This window comes from Mus caroli, chromosome 4, assembly GCF_900094665.2.
Source record: "Mus caroli chromosome 4, CAROLI_EIJ_v1.1, whole genome shotgun sequence".
Lineage (NCBI taxonomy): Eukaryota > Metazoa > Chordata > Mammalia > Rodentia > Muridae > Mus > Mus caroli.
In genome coordinates this window covers 21,193,003-21,208,962 of record NC_034573.1, presented here as the reverse complement: position 1 = coordinate 21,208,962, position 15,960 = coordinate 21,193,003, and the positions used below count along the sequence as shown (strand labels likewise).

Below are 15,960 nucleotides of genomic sequence, written 5' to 3'. Positions count from 1 at the left end.
TGGATCAAGGATCTCTAAATAAAAGTAGATATACAGAATCTATTAGAATATAAAGTGGGATACAGCCATAAACACATTGGCACAGATTAAAAAAAAAAATCAGAGCTCAGGCTCTGAAATTAACAATTGACAAATGGCACCTCATGAAACTGAAAAGCTTCTGTAAGGCAAGGGATATTGTCAATAGGCAAAATGCAACCTACATATTTAGAAAAGATCTTTACCAACTGTATATCAGCTAGAGGGCTCATATCTAAAATATTTAAAGAACTCAAGAAATTAGACTACAAAATTCCAAATTACCCAATTAAAAAATGGAGTACAGAGCTAAACAGAGAATTCTCAACAGAGAAATCTCAAATGGCTGAGAAGCTTTTAAAGAAAAGCTCAGCATCCATAATCATCAGGGAAATTCAAATCAAAATGACCCTGAAATTCCACCTTACACCAGTCATAGTGGTTAAGATCAAAACATTTGAAAACAGATATTGGTGAGGATTTAGAGAAAAAGGAACACTTCTCATTGCTAATGGGACTGCAAGTTGGTACAACCTCTTTGGAAATCAATCTCATGGTTCCTCAGAAAATTGTTCATTTTTCTACCTGAAAACCTAGCTATACCACTCCTGGTGAATACTCAAAAGATGCTCTACTGTATCACAGGGGCATGTGCTCCACTATGTTCATAGCAGCCTTATTCAAAGTATCCAGAGACAGGAAACAACCCAGATGTCCCCCAATGGAAGAATGGGTACAGAAAATAGATTATATCTACAGAATGGAACACTCACTTTTTAGCTATTAAAAATGAAGACTTCATGAATTTTGCAGGCAAATTGATGGAACTAAAAAATATCGTTCTGAGTGAGGTAATACAAACCCAAAAGGACATAAAAAGGTTGTATTCACTAATAAGTGGATATTAGTCCAAAGGCTCAGAATACTCATGGTACAACTCATAGACCATATGAAGCTAACAAGAAAGAAGGCCAAAGTGTGGATTCTTTAATCCCACTTAGAATCAGGAAGAAAGTAATCTCTGGAGACAAAGGGAGGGAGGGGTCTGGGTGGGTGAGGGAAGGGGAAGTGAAAAAGGAGGAGCAGGATCTGGTATGGGAGACGACAAAAGAGAAGTCCAGAGGGCCAGGAGTATGAATAGAAATATTTAGCAATGGGGTTTGGGAATGTCCCAAATATCAGGGATGGGAGAGGCTCCTAGAACCCAACAGGAATGAAATTAGATGAAATGCCCAATAGTGGGGAGATAGAATCTGGTGAGACCACCTCCAGTGGATAGACATGGCCTTCAGTTGAGAGACGGGACCATCCACTCATCTCAATTTTTTTAACCTAGAATTGTTCCTGTCTACAGGAAATGCAGGGAAAAAATAATGGATGTAAGACTGAAGGAAAGGCCATCCAGAGAATTCTCCACTTAGGGATCCATGCCATTCACAGGCCATCCATGGACTACACCACCTTGGGATTCATCCCACCCACAGACACCAAACCCTGACATTACTGCTGGTGCCAAAATGTGGTTGCAGACAGTAGCCTGGTCTGCCTGTTCTCTGAGAGGCTCTGCCAGCATCAAAGACAGATTCAGACACTTACAGGCAGCTATTGGACTGAGCCCTGGGACCCCAATGCAAGAGTTAGGGGAGCGACTGAAGGAGCTGAAGGGGATTGCAACCTTGTAGGAAGAACACCAGTATCAACAAACCAGACCTCTCAAAGCTCCTAGAGACTAAACCACCAACCAAAGAGTATATATGTGCCAGTTCATATCTCCAACTCCCTATGTAGCAGGGGACGTCCTTATTTGGCAATAGTGGGATGGGAGGTACATGGTCCTCTGAAGTCTTGATGCCCCAGGGAAGGGGGATGCTACAGGAGTGAGACAGAATGGGTAGGTAGGTGGGAGAGCGTCCTCTTAGAGGCAAAGGAGAAGGTGATAGGGTGGGGGTTCATGGAAAGGAGACAACATTTGAAACATAAATAAATAAAATAATTTAAAAATACAGAATAAGTTTTTATTTCGATCCCAGGTGTAAGATATGGGGTTGCTTTAGATTGTCCACAGCAGCTGACTATGATTTTGTATTTCAGGGCCATGATTTTTCCAGATCAAGATAGTTTTTACAAGTGTATAATAATTAGAATTATGTGGATTCTGGAAAGGATATGTAAATGCTAGAGCCCCTAGAGAGGCACAGCTGCTGCTGCTGCTGCTGCTGCTGTTTGTGGTGGTTGTTAGTTGCTGTCGTTGTGACTTGTTTTGGTGTGTTAAGTGGTTATGTGTAAAGAAATGAGAAGTTGGATATCCTGGCTATGAAGATCAAACTTGCATCAAGGAACTTGGTGTCCCTAATCAGGAAGAAGTAGCCTGATGTTAATCGATACCCCCATTCCTCTTGAGCCTTCTTTCCCTTCTACCTAGTGTTAGAAGGTTGGAAGGGTGGAATAAGAGTGGAGAAGGGTAGAGGTAAAAGAAACTCACAAAGAAGCCAAAAATTCAATTACATTAGTGAGTCCACTGCTGGGTGAAATTGATCATTACTTTTCCCTCCCAGAATTGTGCCTAAACTGCCAGGAGCTAGCCCCAGAAGTGAACAGCTCCAGAGAGGAGGTAAGGATGAGGCAAGGCTAACTTTTGAGTGAGACAAGAGAACAGGGATGGATGCTTTGCAACACTGATTAGCAATCAAAAATTTCTTTATACATATTTCAAAAATATTCATGATTTCAAGAAATACAGATCATATTGTTTTGTCATGGGCATACTAGGAACATATGCCCAGAGTTACTGGTTAGGTACAGAGAGCTTAGATTTTTATTATCATCAACCCATTATCCCTATTCCTAAAATTCTACAAATCATTTCAGCTTAAGTAAGCTTAATATAATATAATAGCATATATTATAATAGGCTGGTAGCATTTTGTAGTTTCAGGATGTCTAGATAGAAAATAGATAAAATCTGAGTCAGTCCAGGTGAATCACCCTGATTTCTTTTCGAGATTATTTATTTGTTACTCTTAAAGACTTATTTTTGACTGAACTCAGAGTTAGAAGTAGAAGCTTTCACCCTCAGTCAGGACACCCAATGTCTCATGGCAATCTGGTTCTGACATTTTTCTTTGGCTTCCCTCATTCTCATGGCCAAACAGTTAGCATACTCTGCAGCTTCCTCCTGGTTTTTCTTACTATGTTGTTTCCTCAGAGCATTATGTCCACATTTGTGTTTCAGGGCATGTGGAGTAACAAGATGCTGAATATTGGGTGCTTTGGATCTGGGCTTCTTATCTTCTTTGTTTAATGGCATTCTGACAACATAATGGCCAAGATCATCTTCTTCAGAGAGAATTAAAACCTTTCAGATTTTACTAACTCTTTTAGGTCCCAACAGGCAAGGCACAGTAATAACTTTCAGTCCAGGAATATCCTGCTCTCCTTTTTTTTCCCACAATAACCAAGTTTAGAACACTCAGACTGGCACTCACAATGTATCCGTAAACAGAGTTGCACTTTCTCTCTCCAGTTCTCCTTGGAATATAACAAGAATGCACCTTACTCACCAGCAGGCACATGCTGCCATGGGTCAAAACGCCTTGCTTCATGGAAAAACCTTGTATGTTATTCCCACCACTGATCTGGACCACATAACTCTTCCACTCCTCACCCAGAGCATCAGTAGCTACTTCTACGGCCATGGACTTCTCATAGAATATATGGTGATGTATGGTACTTGCATTCATAGTCTACTTCAGTGAGTTTCTGACAGCCAGTAGCAATGAAAGAGATATTTAACTCCACAGTAAATCACCCCGATTTAAGCAGTATACTATTAACTTTTAATGGTCAATCATATTACTCAGAAACTAGCTTAGGCCTGAGAACTTTCTTGGGCTAAGGAGCCATTGTAAATGTTATTCAATGTAATATTTATATTTATAATCTTATGAAAATGTGTTTAAGAAAAGAATTAATTTTGTTCCTAAGGGAAATAATGTTATAACAATCTGATGTAAACCAATCTTTTCAAGAATGACAAATTCTAATACCTTATTATATTAATATAAAGATACATGTAATTATATTATTATAATCATTCTAGCTTTTGTTGCTGAGTTCTTATTAAGTGCTTAATAGGTATAACATTGTATCTTGTACTCTATAATTCTAAGAAATTCTAAATACACTATAAAAGGAACTCTGTGCTCTGATCTGCTGTCATTTCTCCTATTCTGCTGAATTTTATCAGCCTTCTCCTAGTTCATACTATTCTAATTATTTTGTTTCATGAATTTGTTTAGGGGCAGATAGTAATCTCCAAGGCACAGAGAAGACTTCCATGCAGGGTCAACTGAAATTACTTCCTTGAAAGCAGGAGTAGTACTTTCAGGACTTTCTCAGGGGAATACAGAAACAATTTTCTCAGAAAAGCCATGGGTTAATCATTATACTAACAGCCTCCCACCCCAAGAGTGTAACACACAGACACAAACTGGAAGTAAAGGGAATGATTGCATCATGTGACTCAGCTTTGCCACTACTTCATTAAACAGCTATGCTGGCTTCATGACTTTCATTTCCCTAGGAAATGGCTGTGTCATACAGCACCTTCCAGCACTGTGAAAGCTAACTGGTGAGAATGAAGCTTTCGGGTGGATGTCAGGTTGATTTCTTCATGTTTTGTGACTTATGTGTGACTTACCTTCAACAATTTGTCTTACCATTATGTTTTAGAAGGTAACGAAGAATGTTGGCAACAGCCTATGATGTTTGTGGGAGGGTTCTGTGGAAAGTCATTGGTCAACAACTCAAAAGGAGATGACTCATTCCCACCTCTATTTTTTGTTGTTGTTGTTGTTAGCTTATGGTATATCTGATGGCATGGTTGGAATATCACACCACTCCTCATTGTAGGGTAACACCTTAAAACTCATTTTATATGTGTTTATACATTTCTCAAAGGCTGGATAACATAACATTCTGTAAATGTACTTTATTTAAATTATCTGCTATCTTAGATACTTTTCTATTGCTCTGAAAAAAATCCCACCATATCCAAGGCAACATATTTAATAAAAAAGATAAAATGTTTATTGGACTTAAGAGTTCCAGAGTGTTAAAGTCTATAAAGACCAAATATTGTGACAGGAACAGCTGATAGTTCACATTTTAATTAGTAAGTAGAAAACACACTGAAAGTGGGACTCAAGTCTCTGGAGGGTTAGGGGCATCTTCTCTCACTGAAGCCAGACTAGGCAATCCTCTGCTGTATAAATGGTGGGGGTCTCATACAAGCTATTATATGCTGCCTGGTTGGTGGTCCAGTGTCTGAGAGATCTTGGGCGTCCAGTTTAATTGAGGCTGCTAGTCTGCCTATAGTGTTGCCCTCCTCTAGCCTTACCCTAATTCAGCCACAGGGATTCCAGACTTCAGTCCATTGGTTGGGTGTAAGTATCTGCATCTGTCTCAGTCAGCTGCTTCTTGAGCCTATCCTTGCTTTGTGTCCTAATATGTAGCTGATCTTGGAGAAAGTGTCATATGCTATAAAGCAGTGTAGTCTTCAGTGTTTGAGTGGAATGATCTGTAAATGTCTGTTAGATCCATTTGATTTATGGTGTTATTTAGCTACAGAGTCCTTCTATTTAGTTTATTTCAGGTTGACCTATCTATTAGTGAGTTTGGAGTATTTAAGTCACCTGACCTGTCAGGAATCTATGTGTTTAGAACTGAATATGTGTTTTGGTTTGGTTTTTATGAAATTGTGTGTTCATGTGTTTCTTCCATAAATGTTTATAATTGAAACATTCTAAAGCCAGGAGATATTGAGATGTATTACTTCAATAAGTGGCAATGTAGATGCATTTAGACATTAGAAAATGTCAATTTCTCATTAATTATGAAATATACTTTACCCACCATGGCTTATGGACAATTATGTTTGTGTGTCATATTACAAAATCTAGATAATAAAAAATAATATTAAAGTGATAGAGCAAAACATAGATTGACAAGGAAAATTACACTTTCTTTGACGTATAATCACATATGTTATTATAAATATAATTTTACATAAATTTATGAATGTTATGTGCACATTGTATGAGTTATCTTTGAATACCTGAGCGAATATTTTGAAGGGGAAAAACATTTATTTTGCCTCATGAGTTCAGCAATTTTAGCTTACCATGGTGAGGAAGTCCTAGAAAAGATGAGCTGCTCATCTTACATTAGTCAAGAGCAAGGGAAGCAATATGGGAAGGGATAGAGCAAGTTATAGCCCCAAGGACATGGCCCAGTGACCTATCACTTCCAACTAAGCTACCTCCAATCTTTTACGGCTCCTAATAATAAATCATAAATCCAATGAAGAATTGATCCACTGACTAGGTCAGAGCCTTTATGATCTGTTTCTTTCTCCTAAGCCCATCAGGTGATAATCAAGCCCCATGTGCATGAATCTGTGAGAGGTGTTTCAGATTTAAGTGGTAGTGAAAATGTAAAACCTTCATGAGAGAAGGGCTATCATCAAGCTGACATATTAGAACTGCTTCCAAAAGCCTTTAGATTCTCACAAGTCTTTTCCTAGGAAATATCATCTAATATACCTAAGGAATATTTTGCCTTCCTCATTTGTTCTGTGAATTACAACACCTGCCTTAGTGTGAGGGACTGTGATCTGGACTAGAAATAATGTTTACATGTGTTATTTTTACCATAAAATATTTATGGAAAGCAGAAGCTATGGTTCCCGTGTGTTGATATAACCTACACATCTGTTCTTTTATCTGTGGTGACCATAAATAAACAAACAGGTGTGGATGCCAAAAAAAAAAAAAAAAAAAAAAAAAAAGCCTCCTCATTTCATAGCTATATCCTTGGGCAACTGCTAAGCTGAAGTGACAGTGAAATAAGAATGCTCTGCCTGCTACATTAATTCTCTTACTCCTTCCTTCCATCCTCAGAAAACATAATCCAGTTCTCTCTCTTTGTCCACTAGGAATGTGCTCTAGAGTATTCCTCCTCCACTATTGCACAGCATAGATGCATGCTGGTATAGTATTTGCATATAACTGGCACATCTCCTTACAACTTTTAAATATCTATAGATTAATTATTCACCTAATGCTCAGTTATGTATTGGATAGGAGATGTTAACAAAAGACAAAACAGACTGCTCATGTTCAGTGCAGGGCAGTAGTTTAGTAAAAAGTATTATTCACCACAGCATTCTATAGATCTGAAAGCTTTGGAGGTTTAAGAATTTTATGCCAAAACCTGTCTGAATTTGATTTCTAGAGCCATCATACTCTTAATCAAAGCATTGATGCTAGATAAAGGTTTCAATAATGGGCTTGGCTTTCAAACTCTGGAGCCAAACCCTGAGTTACAGGAAATTAAGCAGGATAAGGTTGAAGAAAGATTCTGATGAGAAAGGGATGCCTGGGTGACTGTGGTGCATGGATGAAGCCCCTAGGAAATTGACAAAATGCAGAATTTGAATTATATCTGAGGATGGCAACTAAAAATATAATTTTAAAAGAGTGAAATAGGTAGACTATTTCTAGGTGAGTATTAAGGCAAGGTCTAAAAAGAGAAGAAACAGTGTATTTTCTCAAAAGCTTTACTGGCTCATTCTCACGAGTTGGAAAACAGACAAGTCCTCCGTCTCTGCTGGCTTTGCCCTTAATAAATCTCATGAGATACACTTCTTTTTAACCAGCCTGAATGAGTTTAAACCATAATATTGTTAGAGAATGTTTTTAAGTGCTGCTTCAGTATTCTAAATTTATTCATTGTATAGGTTGAAGAAAATAGTGATTATTGAATTGAAAGCTAAGATATTTTGCCTTTTCTTCAAAGAAAGTTCTACAGCCATGTTGTTTGTTTAAAGACTATCCTAGGGTTAGTGAAAGGAAGGTTTGTTTATAAGTAGTGATATATAATGTGTGGAGAAAGTCAACAGTAGTAATAGGTTATAATTAGAGATAAATTGGAAAACGATCAAGGTCTGAATCAAGCTCCAAGTTGTAATATAATGAGAAGGGAGCACAGTGGTCCTCCAGTTTTTAGTAAATTCTTAAGTAGAAAGGATAGGAAATGAGAAACAAAGGCCCTGTCTTCATTGAATGTGGGCGACATCTGCCCCTCAGCAAGCTTTAGAGGGATGTTCTGACTAAGGTGGTTCTTTCAGTCCTCTTTGGCCAGTGAGAGAGTCAAACACAAGGTGTGATATTTCCTCTGATACTCAGCAGAGGAAATGTATCAGACTTGGCAAAACCCCACTAAATCTTTTTGCAGACTTTAAGTATGCTGGACCCTCAGAAGTAAAGCTGTTTGTATCCACACCCAGGTACATAAGAAACTGACTCCTCGTATCTTTAAAAACTTGGTTACTGCCCTCTGTGAGAATCTAATTTTTTATAATCTTTTACTGGTATAATCAAGAAATATGTCTGAGAAGTTTAAGAACTCAAGACAGGAAAATCCATCCATTAAAATATCAAAAGCTTCCTGAATTATAACAGAGACTCCTGGGGCATGTAGCTGATAGCTTCCTTCCTTGAAGCATGTAAACAGTAATTTAGGGGGAGGGACAATGACTTGTGGTTACTGAGCAGTAAGGAGCATGTTCCCTGCTCCAAGGTAAAGGCTTGTGTTTTTCATTAATGTATGCAAACCAGTGTCACTTAAAACCAATTCTACTATAGCTGTGGTGTTGTGAACCCCACAGGTGAGCAAGAATCCACAATTTCCCAGGAGCTTTAATAATCACTCTTGGCATTAAAAATGTATAGCATATGGGTAAAGAATGATTTAGTTAAGAAATTGTATTATAATAAAAATCAATATTATTGCAAGAAGACCTACCTTTATCTTAACATATTATGAATCCCTTATAATACTAACAAGTAGTTCATGTTACTAGCATTCCATTAATACCTCATACTAAAAGATGCAACAATGTATAGGCTAATAATATGATCCTCAAAATGAATACATTTTTTGGGCTGGAGAGATGGCTCAGTGGTTAAGAGCACTGACTGCTCTTCCAGAGATCCTGAGTTCAATTCCCAGTAACCACATGGTGGCTCACAGCCATCTGTAATGGGATCTGATGCCCTGTTCTGGTGTGTCTGAAGATGAATACATTTTTTTAATCCCAAATTGATTTTAACTTCAAGGAGATGGAAAAGCTTATAAAAATTAAACACATCTGCATAGCTCTAGTAACTTTAAAATATACAAGTGATAATTTCTCATGGGGAAAATGTGCTACTAATAAAAAAACACAAAAGTATGTGAAGTAGGGTGTGTAAAATTAAATTATTGGAGGAACAAACTACCTATGCTTCATTGAATAGGACATATTTGCCCTGAAACAATAATTGAGTTATTCTTCCCTGTTTATAATATATTAGCTATGTATCTGGAGTGAGGAGAATCATTGAATATTTTAGGAAAATTTCTTTTGAAAATAGTTACTTTAGATCGTGGGGTTGAAATTACAAGAAATAATTTGACATTAACTTCATCTGACATGGGCTTCTTAGAAAAATGCCCAGCTACCAAAAATACTCTTCCCTTAGAATAAAAGCTAAATAAGGTGAGGTTTTTCTGTAATGTTTAGTCAGCACCAAGTTAGGAAAGCTATAAATTGGCAATGAGATCATATCCCAGTGGACATATGGAGTAATAGAATTGCAAAAATGTGTAACCTGTACTGTGTCAAGGTGATCCATACACCTGAAAATCTCATTGATGCAAATCAAATGTGCATGTGGAAAGCCAAACAAAAAAGACTGTATACTTTACAGTTACTGAGAAAAAATATTTGCTTTCTGTGCATATCTTAGTGCTAAACAGATATTGGAACTCATTAAAACGTATCCTTGTCTCCTGAGTCACATTATCAGCTTCAATCTGGAATCATACTCAAACCAGAAAGTATTTCTAACACATTAAGAAGCACATTATTTAGTCATTTATAGCTTTTTACCTTAAAAGTTTTCTTAATGATATGCTAGGAGTAGTTTTCTAAAAATAAGTATGTTAGAGTTGAAGAGATGCTGATACACATCATTAATCACACAACTCGTGTCAGAGGCAGACAGGACTTTATGAATTCCAGGCCAGTCTACTTAGTGACACACTATCTCAAACATAAAATAAATAAAATACCCAGAAGGCTAGCCCCCGAGTACTGGTCAGCTTTGAATGGTCAGAATCTGTGCATTCCAAGTTCAAACATGTTTTATGACTTCACTGCTGTGAAACTGTGTTGAAGACCGAGTAAGTAGGCCCTTACTCTCCCAATGACATCATCTGTGTCTACCTAACATGTTTGTCTCCTTTGAATCCCCATGAAAGTTTTAAACTTTATTGTTTAAATATGCTTTAGTTTTTTATAAGTTTTAATTTCATTGCATTCTTTCCCACTTTACATGAAACACCCCACCAACTGGAGAATTTTATCCAAAGTTTTACAAATTCAGGTTACTCTCCTTGCACTGCATTTCCCATCTTCTCTCCATCATAGTATCTGCTTGATTATCACATTCTCTTCAAGTGTCACCTTTGAATAATGGACTCATTACGCTGTGGTTCCTGTAAGTAAAAGCTGGGTGCACATTTTTATTGCATGCAGCTGCTCAGAGTTTCTTCAAAGCACCTTATACCACTTTACATTATCACTCTCCCAAGATCAGGGGGAGTCTCTGGCAAGAGAGAAAAAAATCAGGTCTAGAAAAATATGCTACATACATGAATAAACTTATCTGTGCACTTCCAAAAAAATCATCTAGATGGACTTGAAGGGAGTGGTTAAGATATTTGATTCCAGATCCCAATTTCCAATTAAGAATTAAAATTTTTCATATCTATACCTATACTATATAGATTTTCATATCATATCTATAGCATAGTAGAGAGATTACAACATGATTTTCTAATCAATTTTTTTAAATAATAGGTTCCTGTTTTCTCAGGCTTAAACTTTAAAAATTTTAATGAAAATTTTGTAATCCTTAGATTGGGTTCAATAGTCAGTTGATATTGCAGAATTTTCAAAACGTATTCAGCATAAAGCCAGTAAAAGTAAAGTGTTTATGTGATCATTTAGTTAATATGTGTTTAGTGTGTTTGTGTGAGAAAGAGAGACAGATACAGAGAGAGAGAGAGAGAGAGAGAGAGAATCTTGCAAATGTTTACTTTAGGGATAGAACTTAGGGGCTTCAGGCATATTAGGCAATCATATCAACAGAGCAGTGTCCCGAGATTAATTTCTAAACGTGGATAAAGATCCTCATTTCAAATGCTAGATTCGGCTACCTCTGCTTGATCAGGTCCTTGTTCCATAAGTCTTGAGTATATTCCAACAAAATATTGTCTAATACTTAATTTTGAGGCTATATCAAACTTTTCCTGTTAGAGGCATTCTGTGGAGATATATCAGTGTCCTCTTTTCTCATAAAAGCATTGACTTTTCTCAGTGATGTCTCCTTTTTGTTTTTAATATAGCAAGTAATTCAATTGCCTTTATAGAGTTTCCCTGGACAAATATCTCAAGAGGGTCTTTGGTCTCCTCATCTACTGATTCTCACCATACCGCAAAATGAGATTTACCAACAACTCATCAGATAGCCAATAACAGCCGTACTTTCATTGCCTGTGCCTTAAATAGATTTTTTTTTCAGTTATGCTAAACTCACCCTTGGGAAGGTAGATGTTTTTCATTATGATGTCTATTTGAGAAATGTGTAGCTCTGTCTGAGACATTCAATTCAGACTACTGGTACTCTAAGGAATGGAGTTTCCCAACTAAAAACTAGAGATCATTGCTCTAAACTTTCTGTCTTATGGAACAATTTTAGAGTTGGTAATAGTAGACTTTTTTTCTATCAAAAAAGTTATTTCTTTTCTAATCTAACCCTTATTACTGGCCTTGGTGATATAAGGAGGGAGCTGGTATTTGACATTAGCTTCTATGTTCTGGCCTCTCTGTTAGTTTACAGCAATAGCAATATCTTGTTCTGTCTAACAGATTCTACAAGGAAGGTGTTATTTTCTTCACTTTGCAAAGAAAAGTCATTTACTGAAGACCACATTTCTGTTAAATGTCACAACTCAGGCTCCATCAGGCAGTCCTAAAGCTCATGCTTCCTCTAACAGAAAATTCCTCCTTCCGTATAGTACTATGCACAAATACCTCCTTCAATATGGTACTATGTATAAAAAGTAAAATATTCAGAAATAATTGACATATCATTTTTATGAGATATTTTTTGCATTTACATTTCAAATGCTATCCCAAAAGTCCCCTATTCCCTCCCCCCACCCTTCTCCCCTTCCCACTCACTCCCACTTCTTGGTCCTGGCATTACCCTATACTGGGCATATAAAGTTTGCTAGAACAAGGGGCCTCTCTTCCCAATGATGACTGACTAAGCCATCTTCTGCTACATATGCAGCTAGAGACACAAGCTCTGGGGGTACTAGTTAGTTCATATTGTTGTTCCACCTATAGGGTTGCAGACCCCTTTAGCTCTTGGGTTCTTTCTCTAACTCCTATATTGGGGGCCCTGTGTTCCATCCTATACATGACTGTGAGCATCCACTTTGGTATTTTCCAGACCCTGGCAAAGCCTCACAGGGGACAGCTATATCAGGGTCCCTTCAGCAAAATATTGCTGGCAGTGTTCTTCTGTATTTCTTCAAGTGAGTTATTAATTTCCTTCTTACAATCTTCTACCACCATTATGAGATATGATTTTAAATCCACATCTTGCTTTTCAGGTGTGTTGGGGTATCCAGGACTTGTTGTGCTGGGCATACTGAGTTCTGATGATGCCCAGTGTTCTTGGTTTCTGTTAGTAAGATTCTTATGTTTGCCTTTTGCCATCTGGAAATCTTTGGTGTTAATGTTCAAGCTGTCTCTGGTTGGAGCTTGATCCTCTTGTCATTCTGTTAGCCTCTGTCAGCACTCCTGGGAGTCCAACTCTCACCTGAGTTCCAGTGGTCAGAGCACTCTCTGCAGGCAAGCTCTCCTTGCAGGCAGGTGTCCAGCAGTCTGGAGTTCTAATCAACCTCCTGAGTTCTGGGGTCAGAACCCTCCCTGTAGGTCAACTCTCCTCTGGCAAGGAAGGTTTGCGTCTCAGCTCTACCTCCTGGCTGAGGATGAAGGCCCGATGGGACCCTGACCAAGAAGTTCTGTTGCTTCTATCGCCAATGTGCTCTCAGGTCATCAGGAGGTCCTGGGTGTGCTAGCGGTCCTGTGGAGTGGAGAGGCCTCTGGTGGCCTAGATGCTCTCGGCTGGGTTCATGAAGAAGATGGCGGGGCTGGTCCCCACCTGAATGGATCCCAGCCTCTGGTCCGGTGGGGTTCCCTTGTTCCTGTTCTTACTGGCACAAGACATTAAGGTCTGTATCTCCAATTGTTCACTCTGCAGAGTCCTAAATGCAGGATTTTGGTATTGTTATTTCTGTTGCCCATTACTGGATTGTCTAATTTGGTAATATTTGTCTTTCTTCTACTTCCTGAAGGCAATTTAAGAGATATATCAGGTGCTGTCTGACTGCTGATTGTTTGTAATAAAGATCTGACAGCCAGGAAGCTGGGGCAGGGAGTACAAAGGCAGACCTTCCAGACAGAGAGGAGAGTGAGACAAGGGAGGCAAGCTGAATGAGAAGCTTGAAGCTGACACTGAAGGGAACAGACATGGCCATAGCATAGTAGGGAGATAAGGAACTAGCCACGTGACAAGTCACAGTCTAAGATAATCCAGTTAAATTTAAAAGCTAGCAGGGAGAATGCCCTAGCCAAAGTCCTAAGCTGTAAACTATATTAGAAGTCTCCATGTCATTATTGAAACTTCTGGCAGTTCTGAGAATGTCCCAAAATACAGAACAGGCTTTTATAAAATATCATTCTATCTGCTTTTTTTCAGCACAGTGGAGAGACTTCAGGATGTTGTGGATGTCAGGACCCTCTGTCAGTATTCCTAGACCCATAAGCACTTCTTTTAAAATATTTTTTAAATCAAAGTAGGATTGCACTACTTTCCCCATTCCCTTTCCTGCCCCCAAACCCTCCCAGATACCTTTGCTTCACCTCCCCTGTGCCCCTAACTATCAAATTCATAGACTTTTTTTTTACTATGACTGTTACATAATAAACATATACATTCTTGTGTTTACACAGATATGAATATCCAATTTTCTGATTTTTTTTATATTTATCTGTATATACTTTCATGGCTGACAACCTTGTGTGGATAGGCAATGAGACATCCCTGGGAAAATTTCTTTCTCTAGGAGTGGGATACTGTGAAGTTTTCTCCTTTTCACATTAATGTGTCTATTAATATCACTACTAGCCCAGTCTTATTTGCATAAACATTTCCAGAAAAGGCTGTTTAATAGCAAAGGTCCAAGTATTCTGGCTCTTAAAGGTCTTTGTATTCCTGGAGAACCATTGATTTCTCTCTAACCTTGACTAACTTTAGTTAGGCTTTTAATTAACTACACATACCCCCCCCTTTTTTATTCTTCTTACTGCATTGACTGTAATAAACTTACAGAAGTTAAAATTTTCTCTTCTTCTAGAAATCTATGTAAATGCTGCTATTATATCCCAAGTATAAGTTTAAGGATCAGGGAGACATACCTTTGAAATGTAATCATGAAGACTACCTTCTGCCTCAGTACCTGTGGAAATATGAACCTATATTTTGTGGACAGCAATTAACAGGCAAAGGAAATCAATACAGCTATAATATAGCTTTTTAAGTGATAATACATATAAATGGCTGTTCATGAATTTGTGTGTGTGTGTGTGTGTGTGTGTGTGTATGTATGTGTGTGTGTGTGAGAGAGAGAGAGAGAGTAGATTGGGAGACTAGAAATGGTATCTTGAGAGCGAAGAATAGATATTTTTCAAGTTGTCTTCTTTTTTTAATTAAATTATTTTATGTATTTACATTTCAAAAGTTGCCCCCCTTCCTGTCCCTTCTCCCTAAGTTTTCACCATCTCCCCATCCTGCTTCTGGGAGAAAGCACTCCCCACTTGCTACTCCCACCTCACACCCACCAGCATCCTTCTTCCATGGGGTATCAAGTTTCCACAGGATTAAGTACATTCTCTACCACTGAGGTCATACAAGGCAGTCCCCTGCTACACAAGTGCCCAGGGCCATAAAGTAACCCATGTATGCTCCTTGGTTTTGGCTTAGTCTCTAGGAGCTCTGAAAGGTCCTGGTTAGTTAACACTGTTGTTCTTCCTATCGGGTTGCAATCCCCTTCTTCTCCTTCATCCTTCCCCTAACTCTTCTGACCTCAATCCAATTGTTGACTCGAATTATCTGCATTTGTCAAAGTGAGTTGCTTGTAGAGCCTCACAGAGGACAGCCATGCCGCGCTCCTGTTTGCCCTCACAATATAGCCTCAATAATAAATGTCAGGGTTTGGTGTGAATATCTGGGATGGATCCCTAGTTGAGCCAGTCACTTTCAGTCTCTGCTTCATTTTATCCCTGCATTTCCTTTAGACAGGGAAATTCTGGGTTAAAAAAATTGAAGATGAGTGAGTGGTTCAAAATAGGGGACTTGTTTATCCTCTGGGCATCTCTCCTGACCCATACCTGATTCTGCCCCTCATTTCCCCCCTCCTGTTTTCTACTTCCATTTGTCTTCCATTTTTATTTTGTTCTGCTTATAAGTGGGCTTTAGGTATCCACACTTGGACCTTCCTTCTTAACCTTCAAAAAGTCTCTGAGTTGTATCATGGATATTCTGAACTTTTTGGCCAATATCTACTTATCAATGAGTACATAGCATGCATGTCATTTTTTTTAAATTTTTAATATTTTTATTACATATTTTCCTCAATTACATTTCCAATGCTATCCCAAAAGTCCCCCATAGCGCCCCCCACTTCCCTACCCACCCATTC

At 38.2% G+C, this 15,960-nt stretch overlaps 1 pseudogene; it reads right to left on the bottom strand.

The window, feature by feature from the left end:
- Positions 1–3,046: 3,046 nt before the first annotated feature.
- LOC110292441 overlaps positions 3,047–15,960 on the bottom strand; it is a 56,464-nt pseudogene continuing 43,550 nt past the window's right edge.